This window comes from Cryptomeria japonica, chromosome 3, assembly GCF_030272615.1.
Source record: "Cryptomeria japonica chromosome 3, Sugi_1.0, whole genome shotgun sequence".
Classification (NCBI taxonomy): Eukaryota; Viridiplantae; Streptophyta; class Pinopsida; order Cupressales; family Cupressaceae; genus Cryptomeria; species Cryptomeria japonica.
Window position 1 is genome coordinate 651,399,635 of NC_081407.1, and position 21,354 is coordinate 651,420,988.

The window sequence follows — 21,354 nt, forward strand, 5'->3', positions numbered from 1 at the left end:
TCAGGACTTGGCGAGGGATGTCAGGGTTAGCATACGATGTTCGACAGTTTGCATAGATGATTTTGATGATTGAGTACTGATTATACTTATGTTTTTGTGTTGCAGGGTCTCCCATACATGAGAGAGAGCATACGGCGGGGCAGATTCTTCGCAGTTTGCGAGATCAGATTCCCTGGCTGACTCAGGAAGAGAGGGATACATTGTCGATCGTGGGTTTATGGTATGCGATCCTCATGCCGACCATTCAATTTCATCCTACGATGCTGATGGCACTGATGGAGCGATGGGATCCTGACACATGCACATTCCATCTTCTAGTAGGAGAGATGACGGTTACACTTGAGGATGTGTACCGCATACTTTGTCTTCCTATCAAAGGAGCTACTGTGACATACGCGACCGATCAGTCAGCAGAGGACCATCAGAGAGAGCAGGTATACTGCATAGGGAGAGTCATGTCGAGCGAGACGAGAGGTCGTATCATGGTCAGTTGGCTCTTACATCCTACCGGAGAGGTGCCCCTTGTGAGATGCCTTATGATTGCCATCATTGCACTAGCCGTCTGCTTTAATGGGCGAGGTACGCACATGCATGGGGGTCTCACATGGTGCATCAGAGCTATGGAGAGACACAGGAGAGTATATGCTTGGGGTCGGAGTATGCTTGCACATCTCTATCACGACCTTGAGGAGTATGTGTTTGGACAGGGTTGCAGCTTGATGACATGCACACTTCTGTAGGTGTGGATATTTGAGGACTTCATATGCACCAGGCCTGTCGGCTTTCCGATGAGTACGGCTAGCAAGCGACCTAGGGTGTTTGCCTATCCACTTACCAGCGAGTGGAGATTTGGGGATTTGCTATATTGGAGAGTGATATTTGATAGATTGACAACCGAGGTGACAGTATGGAGACCATATCTGCGGATGCACAGATGGGATGGGATGGAGAGACAGTTAGCATGCTTACAGAGGAACCGCCTACTGCGGGGACGACATTCACATATCATAGTCCCATTCTACTTCGACCGAGTACGGAGGCAGTTTGGGCTAAAGCAGTGCGTTCTAGCCGATGTACCCATCTATACTTGACACTCATGAGTCCTTCCCAGACCTAGAGCAGTAGCAAGACTGATGATAGATGACATCGAGACTATAGATATAGAGGGATCCGATCAGGATGTGGTCACTGATTACTCTGCAGAGCCTGGAGCACAACGCAGGTATCTCTCATGGTTTATGAGATCATACCCAGGGCCTATCTTTCCACCAGATCACCCGACAGGCCATCTAGGCCCATGGAGACATGGAGACCGGGATGAGGATCAGGGATCCAGGTCGGAGGAGCCAGAGGAGGGAGAGGGTCATGAGGAGGCAGAAGATCTTGATCCACCCACAGGAGATCAACCTAGTGCCGAGGAGGAGGAGGACGATGACACAGATAGAGATGAGGAGAACGAGGATGCAGGTGAGGATGCGGACGAGGATGAGGATGAGGATGAGGATGAGGGTAGAGATGATGAGGATAGAGATGATGAGGAGGGGTCAGATGCAGCTCCCCACCATTTAGGAGATGATACCATAGCCCTGGATCCTCCTCTTATTCCCCAAAAGGGTGAACATGAGGCAATACGGAGACCTGTTTCTAGTACGGGCCAGCCTACACCCATCGTGCATAGATTATTTGAGCGTGGGGAGCCTAGTAGTTCCTAGTCACAGATGCTACCATATCATGATCCCTACTGGCATGAGGGAGATCCAAGTATAGTAGGTTTATATTGATTGATTAATGTTTTGATGATATAGAATGGTACTAATACAAAAATCTGTTCTACTGCTACAGCTAATGTGCAGGAGTGGCGTTCCTTGATTCAGCAAGCAGCGACAGACATTTCCATAATGGCACAGATCCCTAGTTCCTCACAGATTGTTTATAGGCCTCAAGGGAACGCGGGTCGGCATGAGGACTTGTTTTCCCCATTCCGAGTACAGGTGGACATATGGAGGGAGAGAGAGAGTTCTATCAGAGAACCTTCAGCGGGCACAGCGAGATTTAGCAGCAGCTCAGGCCGAGGCTACCTCCTATTGCACGATCCTTATGGATAGGGATCGTAGGAGTTCCTCTCGGAGTCACTCACGGTCTATATCGCGCTATACACCTATGGGTCCACCTGCACGGCCGGATCAGGAGGGAGCATCTAGTCGTCACTCTCCAGCCACCAGCCCTAGGGATAGGAGATGATCGTATGATGTAGGATAGGTCACATTTTGGATGTATAGTGACCTATATTTGTATACGATCCACACACACACACACACACAGATATATATATATATATATATATGCTTCTCTTTGTCTCAAATGTGTTATCTTTAATGCTTAAAACAATGTACATTTTTCTTTGATTAAATCTAATACATTTGGTAGATGTACATGTATGTTCAGGATTTAATTTCCATGTGATTGATTTTTCAATGCTCCATGATTAAATTGATGATAGAGAAGAAATATGCCTTAAGTCTAAGAATCATATAACTAATGTGATTTAATTTTGAACTTAAACACAACATGATACGATTCCACTTAACACATAAAGACATTGTGCAATATGCTAGCATAATGGAAATGTAAATCTTTTACAATTTATATAAATGAATTCAAGACAAACTATAAAGTAAAGAAACATGCTTGTCAAGAACGAAGCAATATAGATTAAACACCATATCATTTAACTCTATTTTGCTCTAATTAGGATATACTAACATATTACCCAATGTTGAAGAACTGAAAAGAAGATGAAATGAAAGATAAGGAATGAAGAATTAAGCATAATAACTATGCAAGTGCATAGCATTTATAGGTTCTTTAAGAGGCGTACCATCTACATCTACTATTTTGTAAGCACTTGATCCATAATCTTCAATAACGATATATGGTCCAAGCCAATTAGGACTAAATTTTCCCTTTTCTGCAGGTAAGGCATTCACATTGCGCTGATTCTCATAGAGGACTAAGTCACCTACTGAGAAGGAACGTTGAATAACCCTATCATTATAGCTTCGTTGTAGAGTTTTGTGATACGCTTGAATATGCTCAAGAGCGTTTATACGCTGTTCATCAAGCATCTCAAGCTGTTGAAGTCATTGTTCTCTATAAGAGTCATCAGCTACTATACCTTTGAGAGAAACCCTAAGTGATGGAATCTCTAACTCTAAAGGCATAATAGCGTCAGCACCATAAACAAGATTATAAGGGGTAGTTCCTGTAGCAATTCATACACTCATTTGGTAGGCCCAAAGAGCATAGATTAGCTGATTACTCCAATCCTTACCATGCTTATTCACAGTTTTGCGAAGAATTTGCTCAATTATCTTATTAGATGATTCAGCTTGACCATTTGATTGAGGATAGTATGGTGTAGAAAATCGATGTTTGATATGATACTTCTTGAGGAATTTCTTCACGTCCTTGTTCTTAAATGATGTTCCATTATCTGAGATTATAGTGGAAGGTATCCTGAATCGAGAAATGATGTTTTCTAGAAGAAATTGACAAATCACTTCAGCAGTAGTAGAACAAAGGGGAATAGCTTCTACCCACTTCGTAAAGTAATCTGTTGTGGTTATAATGAAGGTGTGTCCTTGAGATGAAGGAGGAGAGATTTTACCAATGAGATCCAAACCCCATGCGGAGAAAGGCCAAGAAGCTACTTGAGAACGAAGTTCTTGGGCAGGAGCATGAATCAGATTATTGTGTTGTTGACATTGATGACATTTTTAACAAATGAAAAAGAATCCTTTTGCATAGTTTGCCAATAGTATCCCATACGAAGCAATCTTTGAACCAAGGATTTGCCTCCAAAATGCCCCCCACAGGCACCTGAATGTGCCTCTTCAAGAGCAACGGGGATTTCTGATTTGTTAAGACAGCGAAGAAGAAGACCGTTATAACCCCTTTGGTAAAGAACATTAGACAGAATAATATATCTGGCAGACAGCTTGCGGATTCTAGCCCTAGTGTTCCTATTGGCAGAATCAGGAAAGGTACCATCAGTCAAATATCTTACGATATGTGAATACCATTCATCTGAGTCTATAAAGTCACAACATGTTACCGAGCTAGAATCATCTACAATAGCTGGAGAAATAAGGTTGTGAATAACATATTTAAGATCAACCATAGGGTCCTCTAAAGATACAAGAGAAGCCACACATGCCATTGCATCCGCATGTCGATTATCTTTCCGAGGAACAGGTTCCATGGTATAAGAATCAAATTTTTGTAATAAAGAGATAGCAAGGTCTTTATATTGTGATAATTTGTCTTGTTTTGCTTGATACAGTCCTGTTACTTGTCTTATAATCAATTGAGAATCTCCATAAATATGTATGTGCTTTATATTCAGAGCTAAGGCTACTTTTTTTTCCGTTATAAGAGCCTCATACTCGGCAATGTTATTGGTACACAAGAAATTTAGATGATAGGATAAGGGAATGGATTTCCTTGTAGGAGAAATCAGAACAACACCTGCCCCCGATCCTGTACGACACTTAGAACCATCAAAGTATAACTCCCAAGTTTCATCTTTCTCTATAGAAAGAATGAAGTCATTAGGGAAAGACTCAAAATTAGGGAAACAGAAAGGTGAAGGAGCCTCAACTAAGTGATCAGTCAATGCTTGCCCTTTAATTGTTCTTTGTGAAACAAATTTAAGGTCAAATTCAGTTAACATCATAACCCACTTAGCTAGGCATCCTGATAAATCGGTTTTAGAGAAAAGATGCTTCAAAGGATCAAACTTTACCATGACGTGGACTTTTGAATTTAAAAGATAATGTCTCAATTTCTGAGTCTCAAACACCAAGGCCAAGCATTGTCTTTCTATCGCAGAATATCAGGTCTCATAATCGAGTAAGGTATGACTTATGTAATAGACCGGACATTCCTTACCATCTTTATCATGTTGTGCCAACAATGCTGTGAGAGCATGAGAGGAAGCAGCTATATACAGAAGGAAGGGTTTAGAAGGTTTGGCAGGTTGAAGAATAGGAGGACTAGCCAAATACACTTTTAAATCTTCAAATGCTTGCTGACAATCTTCGTTCCATTGAAAAGTAATATCCTTTTTGAGAAGTTGAGTAAAAGGAAAGGTACGATCTGCAAGTTGAGATACGAACCTACGAATAGCTTGAATCTTTCCTTGTAAGCTTTTAAGTTGAGACACATTTCTAGGAGGTGGCATGTTGACAATAGCATCTATTTTCTTAGTGTCCACCTCAATCCCATGATGCGAAACTATGAATCCTAATAGTTTTCCACTATCCACACCAAAAACACATTTTTGGGGATTCAAGCGCATGTGATATTTACAAATTCTTTCAAAGATTTGATGAAGGATTTTAATATGATCTATGCAAAGAATGGATTTGGCTAAAATATAATCAACATAATCCTCTAAAATCTTATGCATATAATCATGAAAGATAAGGGTCATCGCTCATTGGTAAGTTGCACTGGCATTTTTAAGTCCAAAAGGCATCATTATCCAACAAAACATACCCCAAGGAGTGGTGAAAGCAGTTTTGAATTGATCTTGAGGGTTAATGAAAATTTGATTGTATCCTGAAAAACCATCCATGAAGGATAACAAGGCATGTCCTGCCGTAGAATCAACTATCATGTCAATGTTTGGAAGAGGGAAATCATCTTGTAAAGAAGCCTTATTTAAATCTCGAAAATTGGTGCACATTCTTATTTTATTATCTGGTTTAGCCACAGCGACAATATTTGAAATCTATGGGGAATAGTCAACAGGGCGGATAAATCCAGCCTCCAATAACTTTTCAATCTCAGCCTTAACAAGCAGAGCCACTTTAGGATTCATTTTTTGAATCTTTTGTTTCACGGGCTTAGCATCAGGAACTAAGACAATATTATGAGTAACAATCTTAGGATCTATACCAGGCATGTCAAAGTATGTCCAAGCAAAAATCTCGGGGAATTCATGCAATAAATCTTCATATTGTTTTTGTTCCTCTTCATCCAAACATTTTCCAATTTTAATGACTTTTTCTTCATTGCAAGGATCCATCTTAACATTAGTGGTGTCACTTATGAGAAGATTACTTTGTTGAGGAGTATCTTTTAACTGAGGGAATTCTTTCGCAATCTCATCATTATCAATCTTTTTTCCAAAATAGGCTTCAGTGTTCAAACAATAAGGGAGTCCCCTATTGTGATGATAACGAGGAAGAGTATCATATGCTCCTAAAAACTCAGCTAAAGCATCATCGGTAGGAAAGATATCCAAAGCACAGTCACACGAAGGGTCCCCATCAATATACTCGGGGTGTTGCATTGATAGAGATGTAGAAATAGCATTAACACTAATACATGGTCTCTTAGAAGCTTTAGTGCGTTTGCAGGGATTATAGCCAAGTCCAAAGGCATAATGGTGAAGATTATTCTCTAGAGGAACCTTTATCCCTTGTTCGTGAGTGCCACAACCATTTCCATGATACCCATGCTTAGCAAAAATGTGAAAACCACGACCATAACGATCAGCCATTTCAGAAAGAGAAGGTGGTTTTTCATAAGACGAAGAATCAAACTCTTCAGAATTAGAGGTGTGAGGAGAGGAAGTTTGAGAAGCGGCCACGAAATTATTGCTCATAGGTTCAGGTAAGATTGACTGACTTTTAGCTTCTTCCTTCTTTTCAACTTTAAGCTCTCTAGAAGGAACCTTATATTCACCTACAAAGGTGGGATTAAAATCAAGAGATCCCCAATTGTCTTCTGCAAGAACCTTCTCAGGATCAAAATCCTTCTTATGTGTAGATTCAAGTCGAGAAGAATCTTCTTCAGGAGCTCCAGACTCATCCAAAGAATTTTGATCATCAGAGAGCGAGGATTCATCAATAGGTATCTTGTTTAAAGAGTCATCACTAGACGAGGATGACTTAGAAGAACCCCCTTTGGAAGTAGATGTTTGTAAACAAGCTTGGAAATTAGTGTCACCTATCAAGGTATATGTCTTATTGTTATAGACAAATTTAACTTGTCTATGCAATGTAGAGGGGACAGCTTGCATACTATGAATCCAAGGTCTCCCTAATAACAAGTTGTATGTTAAATTTCCCGACATAACATGGATAGGAGTAGGCAAAGTAACAGGTCCCACTGTGAGGGGTAAGGTGATAATACCTAATGAAGTCTTAGCCACATTGTCAAAGCCTCGAATGGGACGAGAGTCAAGCTCAATGAGGGATGTATCCACATTCATTTTATGCAATAGATTAATGCTACACACATTAAGGCCAGAGCCATTATCTACTAGTGTTCATCTTATAGCAGTGTCTTTCATGATAACCACAATCATCAAGGGATCATATTGATGTTGAATTTCACTAGTAGGCAACTCATCTTGGGTAAACACAATTTGAGCTTTAGGATTCATCACGGAGTTAACCAAAGATGCTATATTACTAGACGTATTCGGTGGAGGAACATTCAAATCTTTCAAGGCATCTTGTAACATTCCATAATGAGCAGAAGAAGTTTGAATAAAATCCCAGAGGGATATCTTAGCAGGGGTAGCTTTAAGTTGTTCTATGAGATCATATTCCTTACCCATAACTTGTGAAATATGGGGAGCTTGTGGAAGAGTTGGTTGAGGATTAGGAAGAGAAACTGGAATAACAGGAGGAAGATTAGGCTTCCTATTATTTCTGGTGTGATAAGTATGGGCAACTACATGATAACTCTCTCTAGTTAATTGCTTGGCGTAACTATGAGGACTTATAGGTTTTCTTCCTTGCACAGTGATGATTGGTTTATTCGGAGTAAGAAAGGAATCATGATTATACCCTCCTTGGACAGTAAGGAGAGGTGATTTAGGAACTTGAAAGGTGGGAGAAGGATAGGCACCTTGGACTTCAAAGAGAGGCTTATTATGCCCATTCAGGTTTATCATGTTAACCAATTTAGAAGTCTTGTTCTTGTTTAAAGATTTTGATAAAGCCACAAAGTCATCAAGAGCATCATCCAACAAAGTATGATCATAGCTATCAAAAGGTTTATCTTTTGAAAAAGGAGATATCTCTTCATAGAGGGGATTATTGAAAACAACCATGTTACTAGATTCAGTGGAAGAGTTGATAGGAATGTACCCTTGAGAGGAACCATTCGACTTATCTTTCTCATCACACCTAAATGGCATAGTAACAATGTTTATGAGTTTTTGGTAAAAGGAAGGTTTGGCATCTTTAGGGTTCAAAAACTCATCTAAAGCTTCATCTAATTCATCTTGGCTATACTCATAATAATCATCATAAACATGAACATCTTGCAAATAAAAGTCTGACATTTTGAAATAAAGGTTGCATAAAATTTAAACACACAATGCCAAGAAACACACTCTTTTTTTTTTTTTTTTTATTGAAAATGAAATGAAAACACACTAAATCTAGATCTAGATCTAACAAATGCAATGCAAGAGGAAGCAATGATAGGTTCACGTCAGGTTCACCAAAAATGTGTAGGGGAAAAAGCGAGACTAGGTTAACATGCCCTATTCCTACCTTTTGACACACATTACAGAATACGAAAGAGCCTAGAGGTATCACACAATTGGCTACTTCTTTTTGTGAAAGAGAGAGCCACGGGCTACCTATTAGGATTTCTATTCCTTTGTTGTAATTGAAAGATAAAATGATGCAAGTTCAAGTCCTAATCCCAAAATGCATGTATGAACTAATAACAAGATTGCAGAATTGAGACTAAACAATGAAAAGCTATAAACACAAGGATAAAACAAGAATGCAGATGCGTACTCGGAGTCAAAATCTGATTGAAAATGTTCGAGACAGGGGTGCGGGTGCCACTGTCCTGATTCTGTGCCGGAAACTGCACCTGAAACTATTGTCTTGCACTCTGGAAAATTGTCGGAAATGCTGTCTGTCAGGAGGACCAGGGCGCCCAGCGCCTCTGTCCTAGGGACCAGGGCGCCCAGTGCCCCTGTCCTGGCAGGACCAGAGCACCCCACGTCCTTGTCCTAGTCTTTTGCTCTGCAATTTGGTGGGAAGGTCAGTCTCAGTCTTCTTCTCCCAGATCTGCAACCTGTGGTGTCGTCCGAGTCCCAAAACCTACACTTATATCCAATCCCAAGGGAGGGGTACAAGCCAATCTTCAGTCGGTAATCTCCTATTGCTCTTCAATGTCTTCCAAGCCCTAAATGGATGAATGAAATTGATAAATGCTTGATAGAGGGATGTTGAATGTTGTTGAAGCCTTCAAAGATCTGCTCTTTTGCTGCATATGAGGTTCCTGAAAACAAAAATCGGATCCTTTCAAATGAAGAAAGAGAGCTCTTATGTATGAAACCCTAGGTCGTAATTTCAACTTTTGGCCGACCTAGAGATTGAATCTCCCGCCAATTTCTTGGGGTTAAGCTTTATTTTATGATTGGATTGTGCTCCTAAAATTTCGGGAAAAATGTCCGGGACCATGTGCACTCCGGGCGCCATGGTCCCGACAACTTTTCACCAAATTTTCAGGACCGTCAGATATGATGATTTTAGAGAGAATCCCGAAGTTACAGGTGATTTCGAGATGTTTTGACCCCCAAAACCAAGCCCCCAAGTTCAAAATAGGACTTAATTAGGGTTTTTGATTGAATGATGTATTGGAGGAATAAAATGAAAAGGGCACACTTTAACAAAAGGGCCCAACATTATGATGTGGAGGACGATGAAATAGGACCTTAGACCTAATTAATTTGATTAATTAAGTGCTAAAGGAGAAATGCAATGCAAAATGTAAAATGCACCAAGGCTGGTGCTAAACTAGGTGTGAAATTGTACCACCCTAGCAAGTGCGTACAATTTACGACGCTACAGTGACCTCCTTAATTGTGAGGGGAAGACCCAAGTAGGAATCAGGGAGATCAACAACACAACATCCAAGGATTTGCATAAGTTTACCTTGGAGATTTCTATCAGTGTTGAAAAAATAAATTTTTCTTTGGTTATAGTTGATAAGTTGTCTTGAGGCAAGGGCATAATCCTCTAGCAAGTTTTTCCATTCTTTTGCTTCTATAACGGATGACTGGCCAAACAGGAAGGTGTCATCATCAAATTGTTGCATAACCACCAGGGGAAGGGTAGAAGCAACCTTCACCCCTGATATTTTTCTGGTCCTTAGAAGTTCTTGCTCAAAACTTTAGCCACCATAATAAGCAAAAAAGGTGAGAGAGGGTCCCCCTGCCATAGACCCTTCCTAGCTTTAAAGAAACCCCAAGGGGTGTCATTGACAATTATCGAATAGTGAACACTTTCCACTGCCACCTTGATAATATTGATGAATCTTCCCTGGAAACCCATCTTGGAAAGAACAACATACAGGAACTTCCAGTTAACTTTATCATAAGCCTTAGAGATGTCAAGTTTAAGAGCCATACCTGGGTTGCGACTTTTCTCCATGGAGTGGATGACCTCATGGGTAGTAATGAGTGCATCAAGAATTTGCCTGCCCAGAACAAAACCCCTCTAGGAGGGGCTGATGTATCTTTCAAGAAGGGGTTTAATTCTATTGACAACAACTTTAGAGAAGATCTTATAGACCGAGTTACACAGGCTGATGGGGGGGTAATCAATCATAAACTTTGGGTTAGGAACTTTGGGCACCAAAATAATGAAAGTGTTATTCAACTTCTTCAGAAGGTTCCCAATGCGAATGAAGTCCTTGGTAGCTTTGATTAGGTCATACTTTACAATTTCCCAGAACACCTGAAATAAAGCCAAAGGGAAGTCGTCAGGTCCAGGGGCCATAAAGGCAGCCATAGAAAAAACTGCCTCTTTAACTTCTTCTTCAGACACATGACTCATCAATAACTCATTATCAACATCATTTAGGACATGAGGGATAAGAGTGAGAAGTTTATCACTAACCTCAGTAGGTTTGATGACCCTGTCATTCGTGTAGGAATTAGCAAAGTATACGGAAGCCCATTGGCCAATCTTTCTATTCCCCACCAATTTCACATTCTTGTTATTGAAAATGGATCGAATGGTGTTTCGCCTTTTGTGCTTTGAAGCAGATCTATGAAAGAAGGAGGTGTTCCTGTCCCCCTTAGTTAACCACTGGATTTTGGATCTTTGCTTCTAGTAGATTTCTTCAAGGTTCATGATTTCTTTCCATTTTTGTCTCCACCCTTCCTCCTCTTTGTGGATATCCATAGAGGTGGTCCCCTCCGCAATGGTTCTCTAGAGGTGGTCTAGATTGGTTTCAACCTCCTTCTTTCTCTTGAAGATATCCTCAAAGGATGATTTGCTCTAGGCTCTAACCTCCCTTTTGATTATCTCCAACTTTTTAGCAATTCTAAACATAGAGAAACCTTGAATAGGGGAGTTCCACCAACTTTGGATACACTATTTGAAATCCAGGTGAGAGTGCCACATAATCTCATACCTAAAGGGTATGGGGCTCGGGGTCGGCTTGTCAACCCATGAAAGGAGGATAGGGGAATGGTCAGAGATAGTGTGCAGGAGAGACGAGCGAGGAATTGTTGCCAAGGTTCCACTTGGCCAAGATTAGAAACCTATCCAATCTGGCCTAAATCAGATTGGAGCCTTTTCTGTTGTTAGACCAGGTGAAAGGATTCCCTTATAGGTCAAGATCAAGTAACTTGTTATCTCTAATGAAGTCAACAAAGTCAAGCATACTATCACTATAATCAGTTAGACCTCCAACCTTCTTAGAGGGAAAAAGGGGGGTGTTAAAGTCACCAGCTAACATGAACATTGCCTCCCTATTATTAGTCATGAAGGTAGTGATTTCCTCCCAAACTAGAGCCCGACCATGTCTATTATTAGGAGCATAAATGTTGAAAAAGTACCCTGAGAAATTGTTCGTAGTGAACCTGGTAGTAAGAAAGTTGTGAGAAAGGTCAACCGCATACCCATCCAACTTGCTCTTATTCCATAGAGTAGCAATTCCTCTTGAAGCACCTTCTGCCTCACCATAATGGAAAGCAACACTCGGCCATATACTGTCCACAAGAGTAGCAAAATTTTGATAAGTTATTTTCACCTCCTAGATTAGAATGATATCAACCTTATTGGTAACTATGCTTTTCTTAAGAGCATACTACTTCTGGGGGCTATTTAAACCCATTAAGTTCCATGAAAGAAACTTCATTTCTTGCCTTTCTAAGATGTCTCTAGAGTTAATTGCCTTCCACTAGCAATTTCTTTGGCCATTACCTTAGTTCCGAGGGTCCTCTCAAAGGGTTTGCCTAGCTTAGAGTCATTTCCCACATCCACCTTCTTATTTCCTCTAGTTTTTCTTTTCGGTTCTTGCCATTCCCCTTTCTCTTTATCCACGGGCAATGACGGGGAAAAATGATTTCCATGAGAGAATAGTGATCTCCCTAGTAGATCTAGTAGTAGAATACAAGGAAGCCAGATCCAGAACGTTCCCTATGGAAGGTGTGGGCCCAACCCTATTGCACAAAATTCTTCTCCCACTATTTCCCATAGTGTTGGGATTCAGCTACATGAGCACAAGTTGAGTGGTCTCATTGTGCCCTTTCTTCTCTCTAAAACTCGCTTCCACATTCAGACCTTCTTGTTCTACCTTCATCTGGGAGATCTCTCCATCTTCTAGGTCTGGGCCCAAGCTTCTCCTCGAGGAAGGAGGTGTCATCTTGGGGTCAGGGGTTTTCATCATATTAAGAATACCATCCAAGAAGGGGTAGCCCTCCTCAATAGTATCTTGAGGACCCTCTTTTTCCTTCAAGTCCTTGGTCTGACCCACATAAATGTCAAAAACTAGGGGGTTGGGGGGGGTAACATTCTGAGTTGCCTCCACATTGACAATACCCGGGGACGACAACTTCTACTTCAGCTTTTCCTTCGGAGGCTGAGGGGTCGGGCAGTCAACAATAACATGACCGTGTTTTCCACACCTCTAACAATAAAGGGAGGCATTCTTGTAGATAATAGCCTGCGTCCATATACGCCATTTGGATTTAAGAGCTATGAAATTAGGGAGGGGGTTGTTAACAACAACAATCACATAAAGGCGAGCATAAACAAGTCTAGACTTCTGCATCATCACATTGTCAACAACAACAAACTGACCAAACGAGTTACCAATCCATCTAAAAATGGTGTCATCCCAAAACTCCAGAGGGAGGCTAGAGAGTCTAATCCAAACCGGTGCTAGTCTGAGGAGGTCTGCACTAGGGTCAAACCCCGACTTCCACTTAGAGAGAGTTAGGCAGTGTTTGTCGTAAGTCCATGAATTAGACATAATATAAATGAAGTCTTCTTTTGCAGTGAATCTAACAAGAAAGAGCCCCCCCAACATAGCAGAGATAGAGACACTACCTTTTAGTTTCCATCTCGAGCCAACCCATCTTCTGACCATATCTATAGTGGGTCTGAAGGTTAAGAATCTCCCCACCAAGCAGAGGTTTAGGGAGGAAGCGATATTATCCATAATACTACCGGGGAGAAAAATCTCAAGGCCATCCTCTCGAGCAATTACCTTTGGCAGCAACATCGATGACCCTGACTTAGAATTTCCAAAAAGGGCATCTTTCCATGTACTCGCTTGAGTATCCCCAAGCAAAGGCCCCACAACATCATTCTTGGGAACCTTGTGAGGAGAATCCAAGCTAGCGGTCACAAGAGGAATCTTCTCAAGGGAGGGGACCTCATGCAACACCACATTACAAGCACCAACAACACCAATCGAGGGAGCCCACCTAGCACTCTGGGAGCACAACACAAGAGCCAAAGCCAGACACATCTGTAGGTTAGCAAGGGGGGTCAAGATCTAGGGAGGATGGGCCCTCCTCTATAGAAACGACAACCATTGTGAAAATTCAAAGAACAATAGAGAGAGAAAGTTGCAGAGCGAAAATGGTTATTCTATTTTGAAAAAGATTTAATGTTAAGCAAAATAAATATTTTAGTTTTTTTTGAAAGCCTTTATATTTAAAAAATAAATATCTTTTTTAAATATTGTTTTTTCTATTTTTTAATCCTTGGAATCAGTTGTATTCTCTCATATTCCTCATGAGTGGACTTCAGTGGTGGATTGTTTGGCTAGCCAAATGGACCTTTGATCATATGCAAGATTGAAATATTCTTAATAGAGACCAATTACCTATGAATTATTCAGATTTGTTGGACCAGCTTGTGCTCACTGATAGGGTTGTGTAACTTCTTGTTCTTTGTTGGCATTTTGACCTTCTTTTTGTAGTTTGTTCCTTTTGATTAATGGATTTTTACCTTTGTGTTGAAAATTAAAGTGATTTTTATATACATATATAAATTTTAATATTTTTTTTATTTCTTAAAATATAGGTAGTAAAATCAATTATAGGAATTTGATTCATACTATTTAAATTAAATTAAATACAAATATTTCTATTAATTGTTTTTTTAATTTTCCTATGTATTCTTTATAATATAATTTGTATTTTTTTTTTTGAAATCGTATTATTTTAATATTTTTTAAATAATGATTTTTTAAATCATTTTAAAATATAGAAAATAATAAATTTTCATTAGAAATTTAAATATTTTTCATTTAGTCATTCAAAAAATATCTATTCACTTTTTAAATTTTTAATATTTATTTATTAAGATCAATTATTAGTATTAAAATTGTATATATATATATATAATCTTAAACTAATAATTAACAATTAATTTTATTATTATTATTTTACATCTTGTCGCAATCTTTCTCCTTTGCATCCCCCTACTCCTTCACATCCCTCCTTGCATCCTCCTCCTTCATATCCTCCTCCTTCTCCTCCTCTACGTCTTCATTTACATTCTTTCTCTTGCCTTCACATCGTTCCTCTTTCTCCTCTATGTCCTCCTCCTTTTTGTCGTTCATCTTTCTCTTTCACACCCTTCCTCTTTCTCCTCTACATCCTCCTCATTTGTGTCCTTCATATTTCTCTTTCACGTCATCCTCCTTTACGTCCTCCATCTTTCTCTTTCATGTCCTTCCTATTTCTCCTCTATGGCCTCCTCCTCTACATCCTTTCTCTTTCTTCTTTTCATTATTTCATCGTCTAGTCATGTCTTTTGATTGTTTCTTGGGAAAACCTCATATACAAATATTATCCCCTTGACCTCAAAAGCCTTCATTTATTATTTTTTCATTAATGAGTGTCATACATCAAGATTTAGGGCATCTCCTTACCTTGGGAAGTGTGTTGTTTATTGAAAGTGAATTATCATCATTCAAGTGGGTGGAGGGTTGTACATACTAGTTAGATAGCCTCTTATGTAGGTTGGCAATTGTGTTAGAGATTGAATAAGTCCATTGGTGAGTGGATTGGAGGTGAATTTTTCCTCATCCTACTCCTTTTGAAAATTAGTAGTCTCATAACTTAGTTGAGTAGTGTTGGCTCCCAGTCATCCCAGCACTAGTGTTGGATTATGAGCATGTTGTTAGAGTCAAGTTAAGTGTGTATTTATGGTTGATGATTCTCTCATCCTATCCTTGTGTCATGTTGTGAGATAATGTGATCAAGGGGTAACACCTTGTCATCATTGAGGTGTCAAATCCTCTCTTGTAGGTTCATTGTGATAGCATTAGCTTGTGATGGTTAAGTCTTTCACCAATGCTACCTTGTTTGTGTAGTTGTGAGGTTGTTCTTACTATTATTACATTTGTGTCATGATGTTTCACACAACACTAGTGTGCACATTGTTTAAGTGCGACATGTTATTGTTTCATCTTTGGTATCATTATCTTTGTTTAAAGAAAAAAGTTGAACATCCAATAGGCTTTGCTCTTGGTTTTCCAAACAAGGAATTACAATGCATCTAACATAATTTGTGGAGTTCTCTATATACCAATTCGATCACCACAATTTGGTAAAGTAAAAAATATGGTGTTTCATTCCAAACTATTGTGAATATTGTGAGATTTTTCCAAGATCAAGAGGCAATGGAAAGCACAAATAAGAGAGACAAAATATATGATAGAAATAAATTGTATTCTATCAAGATGAAAATACTAATCAACTGGATCATCAAGTGTTACATACAATGAATATGAGCCTGCCTATATAGGCAAGGCTATATGGATATGTGAGCACACAAATATGACATGTGGCTCAATAAGAAACAAGGGTAGGTAGGAAATAAGTGTGGGTAGGTAGGGGAAACAATAAAATATTCCACATGAGGTGGATCACCCACTGAATGTGGAATGCAACAACAAGATAATACCACAAAAGGTGGAAATTCTCCTACACACACTATCCTAATGTGGCACAAACATCCAAGTGTCTCATACCCAAACTACTATGAAATGCATTTCCTAAGTAAACTTAAGGTGTAATAATATCCATGATGAATAATTATTTACACCAACACCCCCCTTTAAGTGCAACTTAGGGGAATGCACTTAAGTCTACAATGCAACTAAGAAATGCAAGATGGGTCCTGACTACGAGGCCATGTTAGGTACCCATGTACAAATGCAAATGCAATCTCCCATAAATGAAGAAAGAGAGAAAAACCCAACGGGAACAAAATCTCCCCCAAAAGAGAGATGATGAAAGCACACAATGCTCTCAATGATGAATGAGAAGAACAAAAAATATGTTCCCCCCATAAAAGAGAAGAAAGACCATGAAGCCCCCCTCAATGTTGAATCTCCTACAAAGATGGTCCAATGATAATGACCAAAATACCTCCCCATAAGGAAGAAATAGAGCCTATGCTGCACCAATAATGTCAAAGTGTGACAAACCCAGGTACCAAGTCGATGACGATGAATCACTCGCTGCAACAAAATGAAGATCAGGCATGGAGACAATCTGCTATGAGCATCATCTAGATAGTCAGAAATAGCAAAAATACCGGTACAATCCAAGTCTCATGGGAGCCATGCATAAATGTGTACAATCTAAGTCTCAACTGGAGCCATGCACCAAGTCTCACAAGATATTCCTAATCTACGTGTATAAGAGGATTACATCAAATAGTCAACAATAACAAGATACAAAGAGGTGTGGCACTTTATGATAGTGCGAGTACAACATTTCTCAAGAAAGATAATACATCATGATAAAATATTCAAATGTGGAAACATGAAAATGATGCCACCAACAAAGAAGCCCTATAGAATACTACAGATGAAGATGCCTTCGAATGAAATTTCACCAAGAGATCCAAATGAACAACTGACCCCCCATAAAAAGATCATGTTAGCACTTACAAATAATAGCAAGGTGGACTTTTGATTTCAACTTTACAAACTCTCAAAATGAGATCTAAGAGACTTCAACAAATACTACTAGAGATCTAAACTGAGATCCAAGCAAAATGCAAGTACCAAATATGCCAAGAATGGCCAAATACTGAAAGTGCAATTTCTACTCAAAATCACTACAAAAAAATGGCGGATTATGAAAGAAGATGAAAAATATGCACTTTATTAAAAAATGGCACCTGAAAAGGAGTCCATATGAGCCCAAATGAAGCCCCCAAAGTTGTAAAAATTGGGATTTCATGATTTCCAAAAAACTTATATCCGAAAAATAAAAAATTCCTACACCACTGTACAGATCATGAAATTATACCCCAAAACAAAAAAAAAATGCTTGACAAAAGGAGTCCGGATGAGTGAGATATCGCTACTTGAAAATTGTCTAGAAAATTATAATTTCTCGAAAATTTCTATTGCAGCTTCAAACTTCAAATGTCTCTAGATTTGGCCTCCAAAGTCCGATTTGGATGAAACAAAAGGCAAAACCAACTTTCTTAGACCTCCTCAATCCAATGGTAACCTCAGATTTGACCCATCAAGCTCCAAAATGCAAAACCCCAAATTTCTCTCAATTGGCAAACCAATGACACTCTAATGGCTCTGATACCATGTGAGATTTTGCCAAGATCAAGAGGCAATGGAAAGCACAAATAAGAGAAACAAAATATATGATAGAAATAAATTGTATTCTATCAAGATGAAAATACTGATCAACTGGATCATCAAGCATTACATACAATGAATGTGAGTCTGCCTATATAGGCAAGTCTATATGGATATGTGAGCACACAAACATGACATGTGGCTCAATAAGAAACAAGGGTAGGTAGGAAATAAGTGTGGGTAGGTAGGAGAAACAATAAAATATTCCACATGAGGTGGATCACCCACTGAATGTGGAATGTAACAACAAGATAAGTCCACAAAAGGTGGAAATTATCCTACACGCACTATCCCAATGTGGCACAAACATCCAAGTGTCTCATACCCAAACTACTATAAAATGCATTTCCTAAGTAAACTTAAGTAAGGTGTAATAATATCCATGATGAATAATTATTTACACCAACACACTTCTAAAATTGCTACATTCATAATTTTGAATTTTACTAAGCACATTGGAATGATATTCCCTAAATGTTAAGTTATTTATTTTTTTGTTAGAAATGATTTTATTGCATTTGAGTAGAAGGATGGGTTATGAATCTTTAAAATCACATTGAAGTGGTGATCTTCAAATAAAAAGTAAATAAATGTATTTTAAAAACTATTTCCAATAAATATAGTTAGAGAACATAATGTGTGATTTTTAAGAAAAAAATTGTGTTTCTCACATTGAGTATCTATAAAAAAGGTGTGCAATTTATATGCATCAAAGACATTAGAAAATAAGAACATATTTGTTTTTATTTTATTTGTAGATACCCTCATGATATAAATACATTTAATCATTGGTTTTCCAATTCAATGAGTGGCAAAAAAAAATATCAAAAGACACATTTAACAAGATAAATTTGTTATAAATAAAGCCATATCCTATTTAAAAATGTTATAGTGAAATGTTTTCCTCTAAATGATCTTACAAGTTTAAAATATAAAAAATCTAATTTAAGCTATGCAAAAAATATCTATAGTTGAGATATTAATAATATCAAATGGATATGATGTAGTGAATTTTTGTTTCAATTATAAATTAATTTCCCTCACAAATTTCTATTTTGTTTGATTATGAAATGGTAAACATGCAAACTAGGAACCATTCCTAATCCCATCAATTTCATTAGATGATAATGAATTAGGCACAACTTTAGTCCCTTAGGAGAGATGGGAACGTTGGTTGATTATTTTATTTTGAGTTGATATGATTATATTTGAATTGATGTAAGAACTAGATATAATAATAGGGAATCGACAATGTTCATCATAAATAAAAAGATACACATGATTGAAATTCAATGAAAAAGAAGAAATTCATAAATAAGACAGAAAAGGACTTGCCACTAAAATTTGGACCTCAAAGTGGTAGACAAGTGTGCTAGGCGTCCTAGTCTTGATAGGTGTCCTATAGATTTATACTTCAAATCATGGATCAAAATGCTATTTAGATCACACTATCCAAAATTTAGTCAAAAAGTTTCAAACATGAGCACAAATTGTCATAGTCCAAGGGTTTCTACCTATTCAAAATTTGAAACTATAGGTCTTAGTCTGCACTCCACAATTATCAATCTTCAAGAGTTAGATCTATTACCTACACTCAAAAAGGAGGGGAAAATTTTAGGTTGTATGGGGACTTGCTTAAGTGAAACCCTAGGTAGGGATTAACCTACACTACAACAATGTTGATTAGAAAAGAGAGCTTATCCTTGGTAGGGTAGAGGTTGAAACCTTAAGAAAATGCAAAATAAACAAATGATACCATGTTTTATGAATCTTCTTGTCTAATATGCCCCTAATGACTATAGAGATAGGATTGAACTTTGGAAATAGATGTCCAACCTTCCTAATATCCCTTGGATCTTAGGAGGTGATTTAAACATGGTTGAAAGCCCAGAGGATAAATGTGGAGGTCTCAGTATGGAATGGAAAAGTGGAGAGATAATTTTTTGAGAAAGGATGAAGGCTAAACTACACTTATTTTGATCCACTTGCTGGTAGGACAAAACAATACAAGGAGATTTGGTTCACTTGTTGTAATGCTCAACAAGGTAAGAAAAGCATTTATTCTAGATTAGACCACTTCTATGCCAATAAGATGACTTGCTCCTTTGTTCAAGATAATTTAGGATCTACTATCAAAGTGATCCCTTATTCCCTCATGGATCATCATTCTATCCTTGCCCATATTGTTGTGAACCCTAATTTTGTTCCTAAATTCAAAAGATGGATAACTTTATGCTTAATATCAAGCTGCTTAAAGACCCTGATATCAAGAATGCCTTATATATTATCAGAGAGATCAATAAGTAGGGCCAACATTATTCTTCCACATTAGTAATTCTAGCAAGAATATTGAAAGTTGGAAGAACCTATGTCAGACTTTGGGCAATAAATTTTCCAAGGATGGCAGGAAATTGGAAAGAGAGCTCATAGATAAATTGCCATCTCAAGAAACCCTAGCCTAGGGTGATCCCAACAATGCTGACCTGTCTGTAACAGTTTCTCAAACTAGAGATAAACTTAGAAATCTTCAACACAAGAAAGATGAAGGAGCCAAGGTTAGGGCTAGAATTAACTGGATGCAATTTGGAGATAAGGGGTCAATTTTTTTTTTAATATATGTTGAGGTAGAAAGAATATAAGGAGAAAGTGGATAGAATTTGGGAAGATGGAGTGGAGATGATCAATATTAAAGATATCAAGGTTTCCTTTCTTGATTACTATCAAAGCTTTTCACTTTTGATTACGATAATGTCATTCCCCTTGCTATTGATCAATGTAGGGCCATCTCTCTGGAGATTCTTAGCAAGGTCATCTCTTTGGATGAAATCATCAAAGCCATTAAGTCTCTAAATAATGATAGGGCTCTGGGACCAGATGGTTTGCCTGTTGAATTCTACAAAGAAAACATAGAATGGGTTGCTAAAGATCTACTTCATGTCTATCAATAATCCATCAGTAATGGATCCTTAAGTGCTAATATTAATAGGGGTGTCATTAAATTGATCCTAAAAGGGATATAAATCCTTCATCAAGAATTGGAGACCTATTACACTCCTAAATGTCTCTTACAAGATATTGGCTAAAATTTTGGCACTTAGACTGGAAGGTATACCCCCTATTTTAGTTAGAAATACTCAAACATGCTTCATTAAAGGAAGATATATTCTTGAAAATTTAATCACGAGTTGGGAAGCCATGACTTGGGTGAAAGAATCTAAACAGAATGTGGTTATGCTTCTTATTGATTTTGGAGAAGGCCTATGATCGGGTGGAGTGGGGTTTTCTGCTCATGATGTTGGATGCCTTTGGACTTCCTAAATAATTTTTCCATATGGTCTCGATTTTATTAAAGGATGCCTTGACTCAAATTGAGATTAATGGCTC